Here is a 16,154-nt window from a genome sequence, read left to right on the forward strand (position 1 = left end):
AAGAAGGGAGATAGATTCAATCACTTGTAAGGGCCCTTTTAGTAATTTTCAATAAATGATCCTCATAGTTTATAGAGTGCTGAATTTATAGTCAGAAAGGCATGGGATCCAAACCCATTTATGACATTCATTACCCATGAGACCCTAAATAAGTCATATCAATTTTTGTTTTTATGCTATAGATGGCACCCTGATAACTTGAGAGAGTTAACAGAGCTTTCCAAAATACTTCCTGGGATTTTCATGCATAAAATGAGACTAACTCAGCAACCATTTACTAATCATGATAAATAGATTTCCTTCTTAGAAATTAGAAACTTGCCCCATCAAGTAAAATCCTTATGAACTGAAAGAAAATGTCTAAATGTATGGGAAAAAAAGATCTATTTTTTGACTCTCTTAGATTATAGCTCACACCATTAGAGACTTTTTTATTTCCTAGAAAGAAGACTTTGGAGTATGCACTTTATTTTATATCATATTCATGACTGCTAATTGATGAGAAAAATGAAATCAAGTGATATTTCCAGAAAGCTTCTGTCATCTGAAACGTCTTTATCATTTCCCTCATTTAAAAATATTTTTATCTTGCAAATTGACTGCTCAGATTAGCCTCATATCACAACTGAAAATACTATCATCTTTGGATGCCATATAATTTGCATTTAAATTATTCCCCTGGCAATATTTTGTAAGTACAAGCAAACAAATGAGTGACATGGGTCTATATACTTGAGAAGAAAGCAACATGTCACCTACAGATGAATTTTAATAAATACCTTTTGAAATGATTTTTGAATATCTCTAGCTTTGTTTTGAATTTGTTTTTCTAATAATGCCACCAAAAATGAAGTTTCAACTGACATATTTCTAGAAAGAACATTCCATTTTCCCTCACCAAACTGGTATATTGGGGTGGGGGGGTCTATGATATATAAAGGAAATTTATAATGTACAGTCATAAAATGTTAGAAAATGAGACATGGAAAGAATCTTAGGGACCATATAATCCATTCTTTTCATTTTAGAAAGGAAGAAACTGAGTCCCAGAGAGAGAGCAACTTGATCAAGATTGCATAGTTAGTCACATGCAGAGCTGAGATTCTAATACTTGGGTCAATTGAAAAAAAAATCCCGACAATGTCTGATAATGGCAGATAAAAGGTGACTAAGGAGGAAAATGTAAAAACATTTGAAAAAATCCTATTTTTTAATAATTTATTTATTTAGAATATTTTCCCATGGTTACATGATTTATGATTTTTCCCACCCCTCTTCCCTCCACCCCTCCTGGGGCTGACAAGCAAGTCCACTGGGTTATACATGTATCATAAATAATCCTATTACTAAACAAGTACTTCACCCTAAAGTAAAAAGCCTGTGAAGTAAAGAAAGGTACTTTTAAATATTCTCCTTAGACTCCTTAAAATGACAGTGGAATAGCTTTCTGAAACTTTGGATTGTTTTAAAAGAACAAAGAAATAATTGAAAAAGTCAAAGGGGAAAAAAGCAAGCATAAGAAGTCTTGAAGGAAAAATTTATGTCCAATCAGAAGACAAAAAATTAAAGGTAGAGATGTTCTCCAACACAATAAATTCTCTGGGAAAAACAGTAAAAATTTGACACACAAAATCAAAGAAATGGAAGATAATGTTATTGGACAAAATCAAAAGAAAAAAGATTGGAAGGGTAGACCAAAGCCCTGCAAAACAAGAATATTGAATGCAAAGAGAGAGTTGAAGAGAGTCACATGGTGCCCTCTCCAGGCTCTCTTTCTGGACTGGGGCTGGTTCACTTACATCTACTTACATGATCCAGTAAGTTACATGTTTCCCTAGAGATGGTGGCCTTAGTATAAAAACTTAGTTTCACCTACTTTCACTTATGTGCTTGGAATTTAAATAAATCACCCAAAATGGTGCCATTAATTTTTAATCATGAAACATTGACTAAACAAGAAATCAGAAGCAATAACAATCCTCCTATAAATCCAGTTTGTATTCTTTCATTAATTCACATGTTACCCACTGGGGAGAATGGGCACAAACTTGCAAAAACATAGCATTGGATCAATATTGATAGGGAAATCTACATGCCCCATACAACTCAACAAATGAGGACTATAGTTGTTGATTTCCTTCCTCTCTTTAGACCAGTCCTTTAGAGTGGCGCCAAAATCAAATAGAAATGGGGGCCACTAATCTATACATAGGGGTCCCTATGGTCCACATATTGACAGTTGTAGAACAATATTTTCTGTGTTTTATTGTAATTTTACTTACTTTATTAGATATTTTCTGATTATATTTTAATCTGATTCAGGCTACGTGTGGGTGTGTTATAGGACTCATGATGAACATATCATGCCTGAAGCATCTACTGAGCTAAACCATTCCCCTTCTAGACTTTTCGGCTCTCCTGCTGCAGGAAGCTACTTACTCTTTGACCACTAGAGTAGTAGTGTTACTGTTTTTTTTTTTTTTTTAATGGAAGCCTTAAGGCCAGCATCTACAGAGCTACCCATTTCTACATCCTTGGCAGGACACTGAGGAAGCAGCATTATATCTTTTCAAGAAATGCAGTTTCCTTAAGCCTGTCTCCAAAGCTATTCATGTCTGTTGCATTTGTTTCTGCTTAGAGAAGCAGGGAGGGAAAGTGAACTAAACACCAGGAACCAGTATAATAAGTCTAGAGGATCAATCCACAGAGGCCAAGAATCTAGGGCTACTTAAGTGTTAGAGTAGTGTTGCATTTGGAGTCAGGAAGACTGGAGTTCAAATCCTACCCCAAATACTAGCTTTGTGAAACCTGTGTGGAGTGGAATTTTGTGGGGGAGCTTGTACTCCTAGAAATCACTCTAGTGCACAGGCAGGAGACTTAGATAGATGCTAGCAACTATCTAGGAAGGAGAGGGGAGGACAGGATCACTGCCTGGATGGTTTCTCAGCAACGTTGTCCACGGGTGTACAAATGAATTCAGAATTTAGAGGAAATTAATACAACGGTGCCTTCAGTTACCCACTCCCTGTGCATGGCATAATGTCTGAATATGTTATATTTGTTTTAGCTTGTCTTACTCTTCCAAATTGTCCTAGCTCTCTTTGAATCATGGGAGTATTTCTCAAATTAACACTTTTTTTTTTCAGTTTTGGTCATAGTTCAGGAATGTGCAAGGCTAGAGCCATAGTCTTTCTAGATAGGGGGACTAATTCTCCTGACTAGATCCTCTAGCCTCCATGGCCTCTGCACTGGACTCTTTGTAATGTAATTTTCCATGGGCTTAATTTCCTTAACCCTTAAACTGCTGATTGCAAGTCAATTGAGAAGCAATAATAAAAGGAGTACTCATAATCAGAATCCAATAATTGGATGGGGAAGGGTCTATTCCCTTCGGGGAGAGGCTGTCTTTTCTGTTTGTTATGCAGAGATAGGCTTCTTTTCTCTCTCCTCTGTAGAGCCCAACTGAGCTCATCTATATAGGAGTGTTACAAGGATAATTGATCAGAAATTGTCAGTTCTACTATTAATCCTAATGCTAACTATAATTGTGAGCAATGCATACTAATTACTAATGTTTACTCCCCACAACCTGAACAAATCACTTAACCTTAATTTCTTCTTCCATAAAATAGGAATAATAAGGCACTTATTTCTCAGCAGCGTTGTATTAAAAATGAGATAAAATGTGAAGTGCTTTTCAAATCTTAAAGTTCTATATAAATGCCACAACTGCTGTTGGTGGTGTTTTCCCTGATGAGCCATCAGGAAAGTCATCCCAAGAAATGTGATGAATTTGGATTGATTGACTGATTGACTAGAAGGTCTAGAACCTACGTGACAGACAAAATGACCACAAGGAAGAGGAGGACAAAGATGTATCTCTACCACAGTCCCTCCTATCCCACAAACAAAATATCTGAATATTCAGAAATATCCGGATGTTTGGATGTTTGAATTCATATAGATAAGACTTTTTTTAATAGGTACACTGGTTTCCTTTGTGTATAAAGAGGAGATTTCAGTTTCCATGGTTTATAACAGCTGCATTGCTCCTTTACTTTACTTCCATGTTTTAACCCCACTTGCAAAGTGAATTTCATTCAGAAGAACAGGATGTTCAGCACTAGCTGAACAACAAATAAGAGATTTCCCAGGATGATTTGGGTGTAGTAGAAGTACTAAGTCACAGGTTTCCAAACTGTATCACTTAACCTTAATGTTCCACAAACCAACTATGTGAACTGAATCTAAGAAAACATATTGATTTGGTGTCTTGCTGCTCTTGTGCCTGTGAACAGAGTGTACCCATTACCCATTGTTCTGAACTCAGCAATCTCCCAGGCCCCCCCATTCCTCAGCTAGATTGGGAGTGAGGTACTGATGCTCAACCCCTCTGCAAAGAAGCTGATCAATTACTTCACCACTTGTGCCACTAAGAGGAGGACAAGAAACACAGTTATTTTACCAACATCTGTCAAGACAGGAAGGGACTGAAACCACAAGGAGAATTTAAGAGAAAATCACGTGTACTTTTCTGCTACATTAAACTCTTAATTTTACTAAAAGGATCAATAGTTGGACCATTGAACTCATTGGGATCATTTACTAAGGGTAAAAAAAATGAGAACTTTTGGGTTAGATTGAGATACAAATTAGTTTGTAATCACAGTAATTAAAAAATAATAATCCTATTATTCCTGGAAGTATGAGAGGGTTCTTTTCTTCCCTAAGTCTTTTTCCTTGAAAAATGGGTAGTGAGGTCTCCTGATGACACTTTCATCCAACAAGGAGCTAGTTCTCATAAACAATTGTCACCATAGCCATTCTCACTAGTTTGGACCAGTTGTCCTTTAATGCTCTGCTAGGGTAGACCACATTTGGAATACTGTTTCCAAATCAGTAGAGTGAACTTTTAAATGGGCACTGAAAAGCTGAATGTGGTACAGAGGGACATATTTTGAAGAGAAAAGGATTGAAACTTTATTGTTTGAAAATTAGTTGGAAGAAATGAGTTTAAGTATCTTCTCAAAAAGAAGACTTTTAAAAAATGATACCTTCATGTACATAAAAAATAAAAAAACCTGTCACATGGAAGAAGGATTCTACTTTTTGCTTTGCCCCATAGGATGGAATTAGGAGCAATGGATACAAGTAGGAAAAGCAGTTTTTAATTTCATGCCAATGTAGTTTCTGAGGATCCTTTTCCTAACTCCCACTTATACATCTTCCCCTGAGGGATGTTCCTTGAACAAGGCTTTCCATCTCTGGGCTCCAGGCATTTTCACAGACTTTCCCCTATGCAGGAAACATTCTCTTTCCTCATTTCTACCTCCAGGCTTCCTTAGATTCCTTCAAATCTCAGCCAAAACCTTCCCTTCTACAAAAATCCTTCCCCAGTCTCCCTTCTTGCTAGTGTCTTTCACTGATTATTTCTGATTTAACCTATGTATAGCTCATTTGTACATATGTGAATATTTTCTCCTCCATTACAAATACTATTATTTTTTCACTTTCTTTGTATCCCCAGGTCTCAACACAATGCTTGCAATCTAATAGACACTTAATAAGTGCTTATTGATGGATTTGGTTTGGAGCCCACCCTGAAATCAGGAAAAACTTTCCAATAATTAGGGAATTCCCCAAGTGAATTAGGCTGCCTCAGAAGGTAGAGCCTTCTCCCTCCCTGGAAGTTTTCCAATGAAGATTAAGTTCCATTTCCTCACTATTTCCCTTGCCCCAAAGATAGGTATAAGTTAATGGAGGCATTATCTGCACATCCCCTCTATTGATGGAACACAAAGATTAAACACATGCCTTTTGGTGCCAATCCCAGATAATATGACAAAAGACCAAAGTCTCATACATGGAGCTTGGACTAGAAGAGACCTTAAAGGAGAGACATATATTCATTTATGTAGATATATAGGGACAATATGCAATTAACTGGAGAAGGGTTACAGGAATTAAAAATTGGAGCTCCTTCAGTTAACACAATGGCTACAAAATGGTCTAGATAATCTGCTGTACTATAGCTAGAATTAAATCACTAGCTAGGGTCAAGATGGAATCAAATGTTGACTCTTATGGGAGAATAATCATTAATAATTAATAATAATAAATTGTTTACAACTCTTTATGGCTCTTAAACCACTTTATATGTACTGGCTAACTTACTCCTCATAGCAACCCTATGTGGTTGTTGTTTTTATAATCCTTGCTCAACAAAGAGAAGTTAAGTCATTTGCCTGGGGTCCACACTGACCCAGTGTCTGAGATAGTATTTAAGCCCAAATCTTCCTGACAATTCTTTACTAGGGAGAGAAGGACAATTTTTTTTCAATAAAAACAATAGAAATCAGTAAAGACAAACTTGATGGTTCTGATTATGTTCAGAAAAAAAGAAATTTTTCAACTAAAAAGAATACTTTTGAAATTTTAAGAGAAAACATTTGGGAAAATATTTGAAGTGTCAGAGTTGGACATAGTATTCAAATGGAACTGACATATCCTTTTTAAAGTTATCTTATTATGGACATTTAGAATTTTTATGTATTCTTGCATCTTTTATGCATATATACCTCTGAAGATAGCCTTTTTATCTCTCCCATATACGGATATTTTTTTCCTTTTAAAGAAGATTTATAAAGAGAGGCAGAAAAAGGTAGTTCAACAAAACTAATACCTAGACTGTATCTAAAAGTTTATGCAGAATTCCTCAATAATAGTTGTCCATTGTGGAAGAGAGAATCTGCAATGCATGCAAAGGACATCATCCATTGATCAAAATTCCACACCACGTTTTCAATGAAGAGAATAAATGAATGAATGAAAAAAATATTAGGTGCTTACTATGTGCCTGGTACTTTTCTACGTGCTAAGAATGCAACTTGAAAAAGATAGACTGTCCTAGTTCTCACAAAAAATTAGCCTCTGTTTCAGAAAAGCAATCTATTTTTTAAAAGAAGAAGAAGCTCAGAACTGGGGTGAATGGAAAGGTCCAAAAGTACCAAGAGTGAAATAATTGGGTAAATGGAAAGGCCCAGAGGTCTTTAGATTACAGAAATTTATTAGATAATAGCATTGGGCAGACCATGGAGCATAGAGGCAGAATAAATAGTACAGAAATTTATTAGATAATAGCATTGGGCAGACCATGGAGCATAGAGGCAGAATAAATAGTCACGCCCAGAGGAAATTAAGAAAGATTATTTTTCTGGTTAAACCTACTTCAGTCTGCCTCAGCTTATATATAGTCCTCTGATTCTCAGGATTCTTGATATTTGGAATTGGCTTGTATTTAAAAGAATATTAATAAATATACTAATAAAGCAATTGTAAAGATATGAAAAGGCAATTTACAAAGAAATACAAACTATGAATAAACATGAAAAATGTTTAATATCACTAATAATTGGAGCAATAATACCTTAAGATATCATTCTATACACACTAGATGGAATTTTTTAATGACAAAAGATAATGTAGATGGGCTGTGGGAAAAGACATTTTAATATATGGTTGAAGAAACTTTGGGATGGTGAAAATGTTTTGGAGACTAGCATGATAAAAAAAAGTAGTGAAAGTCACAAAATCGTTATACTAAGGAATCCATTCTTAAAAAATCTCAAAAACATGATAAAAAAGACATATCTTTCCCCCCAAAAAGAGAGTATGTCTCATCTATTTGTAATATCAGTGTTAGTAACTCTGTATTTATCCAAAAATAGAATGGTGACATAATTATAGTATATTAATGGTAACCACATTGTATTGGTAGTACTAATGTAGTAACATTAAATTATGGTGTTACAAAAATGATAAATCCAAAGCATAAGAGAGACCACCTCAAATGATGGAGAGTGAAATTAACAGAACCAGATGCATGTATATGATATTGACTTTATCTTAATGAGAAGAATAAAAAAATAAACATAGAAAAAGTAAATGTAGCAAAACTTAAGGTGGGCCTAGAAAGGAAATAAGAAAAATAATCTGATTTCCTTGATTGTTATTTTGCTTATTTATGTTTTATGAAGAACAAGGTAAAATTTGGGGTTGGATGTTTGCCTAAAGCTAGTACATTTTCCTTTGACTCTTTCCACTTGTTAAGGTAATAATAAAAGTATTTCAAACCATTTTGTATTGAATCACATATTTCATTCCAGTCCAGTGAAACAAGACCTTTTGAGTATTTATTAAATTTGTCATGCATTTCATCTTCCTTACTCATCTAAGAGACCTTCAAAATATTGATACAAGTAATTCTCAAAGAGTAATATCAGAGCTGCTAGAATTGTCTGATGTGTTGGGAGAGTTTACTATTTGACTATTCTTCCTTTCTTAAGCATATAGCGGTACTTTATTCATAAAGACTATTAACATGTTGAGGCTGAAGAATATTAGAAATCATCTGATCCAACTTCTTTATCTTGAAAAGAAGAAATTGAGGCACAAAAAAAATGAAATCACTCACCCAAGTTCACATAGGTGAGTAGCAGAGCAAAGACCTGAATTTAAGATTTATGACAAGTTGAATTCTCTTTCCATTGGGCACCTCAGTAGTTCATCTATATCTGACATACATTTACCACTACTCCCTTACTATATACTTAGTAAACTTTACTCCCTAAATCAGGAATACTTGAGTACTTTAGAGTAACTGGCCTTTCTTGAACTCCACATTTAGCATGTCCTTTATATGGCTCTATCCTCATAAACCTTTGTGTCCTCTAATGTAAATAATAATGCTTCTACATCGTATTATGTGTACTTCATGCTTTGCAGTGATTTAATGATGGTCTCTTATTACACTTACCTAGACTGATCCTCAGAAGATACTATACAGAACTATATTCAAAACCTTTTCAAGTTGATAAGATCTTCCAAATTTTCCTCTCTCAAGAATTTTAGACCTCCTCCACATTATTTTGAAGCATCCGAATATTATTTAATTAGCTGACTTTTATAAAAGCGTTAGAAATAGATACCTGTTCTAAGATAAACAATTTAAATAAGGCAAATAGCTGAAGGTTGTATGATTTTTCATGTGTGACAATCTCATTGATAAGTGGTTACATTATTCTTTGTCATGGATAGAATTGGGTTGAGTGGATAAATTTAGAGTTAAAATATTATTCTTACTCAGCCAGTATAGCATGATGCCATAAATCATTTACGATGGCTATGAAATAATGTTAGTATTTGTAGTTTTCTGAACTCACTGAACAATATGCCCTGGGATATACACAGATACTTTTGTGATCTAAATAGTACCCACTATTAGTTCCAGATTTAGTAAATGTATTTTAAATGGAAATTCATTTAGTGATGTATTCTTTTCCATAAAAATTCACGTTAAACTTCCAATGGCATATCTAGATTAATTTTATTTGTGAGCTAAGGTGTAAAATATTTAACAAATAAACAATTGTCATGGAAGCATCTGACTCATTAATATATACTTCACATCTGCAATTTTTTTCTACTAAGCATTTATTGAGGTTCTATATCAAGGTTTGTAGTTTTCACATTACTTACAGTTTTTATATTGAGGTTTGTAGTTCTCATTTTTGTTCTCTAAATTCAGGACTTTTAAATTTTTTAAATTAAAATTGAAAGCAAAAACCTTTTATATATTCACTAGGGATAACTGAAACATTTTGTTTTCTGAGAAAGTTGGGGTGGAGTGTTATGGATATCTAAGGGTTTTAGTATGTTTTAGATACTTCTTGGAAATGAAATCTTTTGCTACTGTTTTAAGTTGTTTTTTAAAATAATATCAAAGGTAAACTGTTATGATGAACTCATCCAGAATACAGGGGAAATCATGTTTCCATTCTTAAGAAACAAGTGTTATACACCAAAACAAAGAAAAAGGAATGAGATATCTACAAAAAATATTTATAACAGCTCTTTTTGTGATAGCAAAGATGTGAAAACTACAAAAGTTATGGTGCCTGAATGTAAAGAAATAGTATTGTGTGGAAGAAAAGATGAAAGGGATAGTTTCAGGAAAACTTGAGAGGAGCATTATGAAGTCATGCAACCAGGTGAGCAGAACCAGAAGAACAATATATACAATAAGGGTATTATTATAAAGCAAATCAATTGTGAAAGTCTTAACTATTCCGATTAATACAATAATCCATGGCAGTTCCAGAGAATTTATGGTGAAAAAAATGCTTTCCATCTTCATATAGAGAACTGATGGACTCAGAGTTCAAATTGAACCACATTTTTTTTTCTTTTTCATCCTTCTTTCCTTCCTTTTTCTTTCTTTCCTTGCTTCCTTCCTTCCTAGAATTCTCTCTTTTTTCTTTCTTTCTTTGAATGTGACTGACTAGTACAGAAATATATTTTACATGATTTAGAATCTATAATGGCCATAGTAATTCCTGCCTTCTCAATGGGTGACAGGGAATATAGAGGGAGGGAAAGAATTTGGAACTGAATATAAAAACAAAATTGAATAAAATTGTTTTAAAAGCAAACATGCATGTGACCCTTAGGGATCTTTCTTTAGTCAGAATTCCTTAAAAGATACTCCTCTTCTTTAAAAAATTACCAGATATCACATTATGAATTGAATTCAGTTCTTACTTTCTTCATGAACCTTTCCTTGAATATCCAAAGATATTCCTCTTCTTAAAAAAATTACCAGACATCACATTATTAATTAAATTCAGTTCTTATTTTCTTCATGAACCTTTCCTTGAATATCCAATGATTAAGCCCTCTTCCAAACTCAAGTAATTGGATCCAGAATATTTAGAATTATTATATAGTATAACTAAACTAGACCACAAAAATATCAGGAGCAAACTGTCACCCACTGTCAATGTCATCTTTTTCATGGAATCTCAGCCTTAATCACTTTACTAATTTGGCCTTAAATTTTACTCATTTTCCCATAAATATCTTACATAAAAATGGAGAAATAATGTCATGCATAACTTGAGAACAAATTCCAGGAGAGAGCAACTTTATCAGTTCTAAGAAGAGACCCAGATGTAGAGGTATGAGAAAATCTAGGTTAGAACTAGTTGAAGGTAGACCTATTACCTTCTACCCCAAATTCAACAGTGCATATTCAGTATCTAAAATTTACATCAGTGATTTATAGAGCAAATCACATGTTTATTGACATCATTGGCTTTATGTTGAGGTATATAACAACCTTGAAAAGCGATTGTTTCTTATTTCACAATTATAATTAATATTTACTGCTACATACTGTACATTATGCCTTCCCTTCTGTGAATGGCCCTGAAGTTTTATCGTAACCCCTCTCTTTATGTAAGAGAAATATTCTTTCATATTCAGAGGTAGGATGAGTTAAAGAGAACCTGGTAGGGCTTTTGTGAATCAAAGACACCATGAAACTTGCAAAAAAATTTTTCCTGGAAACAAACTTCATGATCACTGAGTCAAATTTGTTCATTTCATGACAGGAAACAAAGCTTCAGGGAGATGAAGTAAATTTTCTGAGGTGACACGAATGATGATAAATTACATGGATAAAGCACCTCGACATTCGCAAAACATTTTATTTAAACTATCTTTCTTAGCTGATCCATATCACGCCCCTAGGAAATAAATGTTATGATTATCCCCACTTAATAGTTGAGGAAACTGAAATTCAGAGCACTAAAGTCATTATATGTTTTACCTGGCATTTATGAACAAAAACTAAACAATTTCTCTCAAAAGCAAAAGGAGAATTGTGTTGGTACCCTCATAAAATCTAAAGAGAAATGTGATAAATGTGGTAATCATGGAATTAATAATTATTATAGGAGAAAGATCCAACTTTCAGGCAATTCAACCAAAATTCCTCATATTCACAAGAGCTATTCTTTGATTAACTTTATTGAGGCCAGCTGGTCACCACTTCCTCTCCATACTAATCTTTCCTGTATAAATGAAAGTAATGTGGTAAATACACTACCAGCTTTTCCTACCTTAACTTAAAAAAATCTTTCATTATTACACTTATGAGAAGCATAATTGATAGAGAGTCAATCTGGGCACCAGGAAAACCTGTACTCAAGTCCTTCCTTTGACACATATTGACTGCTTGATCCTGGATAGGTAGTCGTTTAACTTCTCTTTGCTCTAATGCAAAGATCTATAAACTATGAGCCCAGTGACTAGAGTGCTGGCCCTGAAGTCAGGAAGACTCATCTTCCTGAATTCAAATCTGGCTTCAGATATTGACTAGCCCTGTAATTCTAGGCAACTCCCTTAACTCTGTTTGCCTCAGTTTCCTCATCTGTAGAATGAGTTTGAAGAAGGAAATGGCAAACCACTCCAGTATCTCGATCAAGAAAACTCTAAGTGGAGTCATGAAGAGTCAGCCACAAGTGAAACAACTGAACAACAACAAATAAACTAGGCCTGAGAGCCAAGTCTGTATTTTAAAATGTCAAAAACGTTCTTACCTCAGAGCTGTATAAAAACGGGCTGCAGGTGGTGTGTTTCCAGCTGGCTGTAGTTTGTTGAACTGTACCATTAGGCTATATTCCAAAGGAAGGCGCTGACTAACATTAATAGAGGGCATTTATTCCTCCTGGAATGTCCTTTAGCCATGAAATCCTAGATGGGCTCCCTATGCTGATTCTTCTTGTGATAATAGAAATCACAAAGAAATACAAAGATTTCAACCTAAAAAAATAGAAATAGTAAGATTATATATGAATCTATGAATGTCTTTCTTTAGTTTATCTTTTTTGAAAAAACTATATATTAGGGGCAGCTGGGTAGCCCAGTAGATTGAGAACCAGGCTTAGAGACGGGAGGTCCTAGGTTCAAATCTGGCTTCAGACACTTCCCAGCTGGGTGACCCTGGGCAAGTCACTTGACCCCCATTGCCTAGCCCTTACCACTCTTCTGCCTTGGAACCAATATACAGTATTGACTCCAAGATGTAAGGTAAGAGTTTAAAAAAAACCTACATATTAAATCCAACAAGATAATAACACAAGTTGTCATTTGGGTCCCCTCATGAACTCCATTTTTGTAAACATATTACTGATGCTTTTTTTTCTTGCATTTTTACCATTGTCCATTAACTTGTTCCCACCTCATCCAATAGGGAAATTCGCCCTTCTCATTAAGCAGTGGAGTGAAACAAAACACAGCAATCTGCTGACCCTCTGAAAATGTCCATCTTACTTTGTACCTCTGGTCTGTCCCTTCTCTGTCAAGGAGTGGCAGCTTTATTTCCACTGCACAATACTATTAAAAAAGAATCTTCCCCATGCTAACTTTATATAACATGAATAAAACCATTGTATTTCTCCATACTTTGGTTACTCCATCTGCAGAATGCTTACGTACCCTACTTTATAGGAGAATCCGTCATTTATTACACACATACAGATGAAAATCTGATCAAACTATGATGCCTAATATAGAACAGTGGTGTACAAGAAATATTGATATAATCTACTTATCTGTAAAGGGGAAGGAAATTGTTTGTCTTGTTGCTGATAGCAGCATTATAAAGGGGCTACTCTATAATTACATTACTGACAATGTTGTATAGATTCGCAAGCTAATAAGGAAAGGATATTTCTAGATAGCAGTTCTGGTCTATTGGGAGCCTTTTGTATTCTTCCTTTTATTTTAGCATAAAAATATACAATGTTGTACCTACCTTAAGAAAAAAATACATGGTTTCTCACATTTTTACTGCTATAGACAGGAGCCTGGGTTTTGTATGGTTCGATTTTTTATGATATATTTTGTTTTTACATTACAAACATTTTCAAATGATTCTCTCCATGAAAAGTTACATAACAAAGTAAAACAGTTAAGTAAAATGAATAATAAATTGATCTCATCTGAAAGTAGATATATTTTACAACTATAGTAACTGTCACTTAAATTTCTTCAATGGACACATATCTCATTTCTCTCCTACTTCTACCCCATAGAAAAGGGGAGGAAATTTTCTGTTAGAAATGTGCAAACGAACACCAACAACATGGAAATGGGTTCGAATCAAGAACACTTGTGATACCCAGTGGAATCACATGTCGGCTATGGGATGGGGGGGGGGGGATGATCTTTGTCTCCAATGAATAATGCTCGGAAATGACCAAATAAAATAATGTTTAAAGAAAAATTTAAAAAAAGAAATGTGCAAACAAAAAATTTTCCTCATTGACTGTATGCTTATGTATATATAAAATAAATACATACATATATAATTTTTCAAAAATTAGATAGTATCTTTTATTATTCAAAGCAACCTAGCTTCATAACATAGCTTCCTTTTTAGCAATATTTTATTTTTCTCTAATTATATGGAAAACCAATTTTTAAATTCATTTTTTTAAATTTCTATCCCTTCCTCCCTCCCTCCCTGATATTGTATATTCCATATAAAATCATGTAAAACATTTTCCCTTATTATTTATTTTGTGGAATAGATAAGAAAGAAAGTGAACAATAGTATGTTTTGGTCTACATTCAGACTATCAGTTCTTTCTCTGGAGGCACATGGCTTTTTTCATCATGAGTCTTTGGGATTGTCATGGATCACCGTATTGCTAAGATTAGCTAGCTCATTTATAATTGTTCATCAAAAAAATGCCATTTCTCTATACAACGTTCTTATAATAATCTAGCTTTTTAATCTCTTCCCAATCCTTACATATATCTCTTCCCATACAATACTCACACATATTCTTCAATTCAGTGACACTCAACTTCTTGCAGTTTATCTCTGCTCAGATTTGGGCATTTTCTTTGTTTTCCCCTCCTTCCTCCATCCTCATCTCTACCTACTAGCTTTTCTGGCTTCCTTTAAGTACCAGATAAAATCCAGTCTTCTACAGGAAGCCTTTCCCAACTCCTCTTAATTCTAATGCCTTCTCTTAATTACTTCCTCTTTAGCTTAGTTATAGCTTTTTTTATGGGTGTATTTGTTTGCTTGTTATCTCCCCTATTAGAATATGAATTCCCTGAAGCAAAACAGTCTTTTGCCTCTTTTCTTACCCACAACTCTTAGTACAGTGCCTGGCACATAATAGCCAAGAAATATTGACTGACTGACTGGATGACATTGGTTCTCTGGAATTATGAATGGTAGAGTTTACACAATTCAAAGCCATTTGTTTTGAGTGTTGTTGGTATTGTATAAATTGGTTATCGGTTTATAAAAGTTTTCAAAACTGTTTTTATACTATAGATGTCAAGTACGATTTGGTCCCCTGGTTCTGCTCAGCTAATTCTGTATCCATCCATACAAGTTTTGATATGTCTCTTGAAGTCATCTGTTTCCTCATTTTTTTAAAATTTTAATTGAATTCAGGAAATATTTCAAAGTATCCATTTTTCACCAGGCACTGTCCTAGGTACTGGGGTGAGAAACAAAAGGAGCTTACCGTCCCTAGGAAGATGCACTTTTAGCACTTATAACACCTGTTTCAATAGCCTCTCCAACAGAGACTAGGGAGCACTTAGCCAACTACATCCTTACATAAGCTACCCATGGGGTCACCATGCTTAAATTCTCATACACAAAGGAAGCAAAGACAAAGTAAATTAGTATAGTGGGGAGTAGCTAGGTGGCTCAGTGGATTGAGAGCCAGGGCTATGGAGTTCCAGGTTCAAATGTGACCTCAGACACTTCCCAGTTGTGGGACCCTGGGCATGTCACTTAACTCCCCATTGCCTACCCCAGTACCACTCTTCTGACTTGGAACCATTGCACAGTATTGATTCTATAATGGAAAGTAAGATTAAAAAATACAGAGTAACCTCAAGAAAAAGAATAAGTTGATGAAGTAGGAATATCAGTAGAAGGCCCCATGTTAAAAAAGCAGAACCTGAGTTATGAATTGAAAAGAAAGAGTCAAACATCTGTGCAAAAGCACAGAAAAGACAGAATGCCATCAATGGTGAACTAAGCCAGTTAATTTGAAAAGAGAATGTATGAAGAGGAATAATCTTCAGTATGCCTGGAAGAGTGGCTGAGATCTATTTTGTGAAGAGATTGAAATTCCAAGGTGTAGTATGCTTTAATGCTTATAATGGGGGCAAGAGTGACCATGTATAGGAGCACATTCTTTTTTGTTGTTGTTGTTGTTTGCTTGTTTTGTTTTAAATCCTTACCTTCGGTCTTAGAATCAATACGCAGTATTGAT

At 34.5% G+C, this 16,154-nt stretch overlaps 1 long non-coding RNA gene across 1 annotated transcript in view; it reads right to left on the minus strand.

Moving 5' to 3' along the window:
* LOC103099286 (uncharacterized) overlaps positions 1 to 16,154 on the minus strand; it is an 85,335-nt gene that overhangs the window by 6,719 nt on the left and 62,462 nt on the right. Inside the window, exon 2 of the long non-coding RNA XR_463776.3 lies at positions 12,441 to 12,663. This is a non-coding gene — a long non-coding RNA (uncharacterized LOC103099286). The remainder of the gene's footprint in view (positions 1 to 12,440; positions 12,664 to 16,154) is intronic.

This window comes from Monodelphis domestica, chromosome 3 (genome assembly GCF_027887165.1).
Source record: "Monodelphis domestica isolate mMonDom1 chromosome 3, mMonDom1.pri, whole genome shotgun sequence".
Classification (NCBI taxonomy): domain Eukaryota; kingdom Metazoa; phylum Chordata; class Mammalia; order Didelphimorphia; family Didelphidae; genus Monodelphis; species Monodelphis domestica.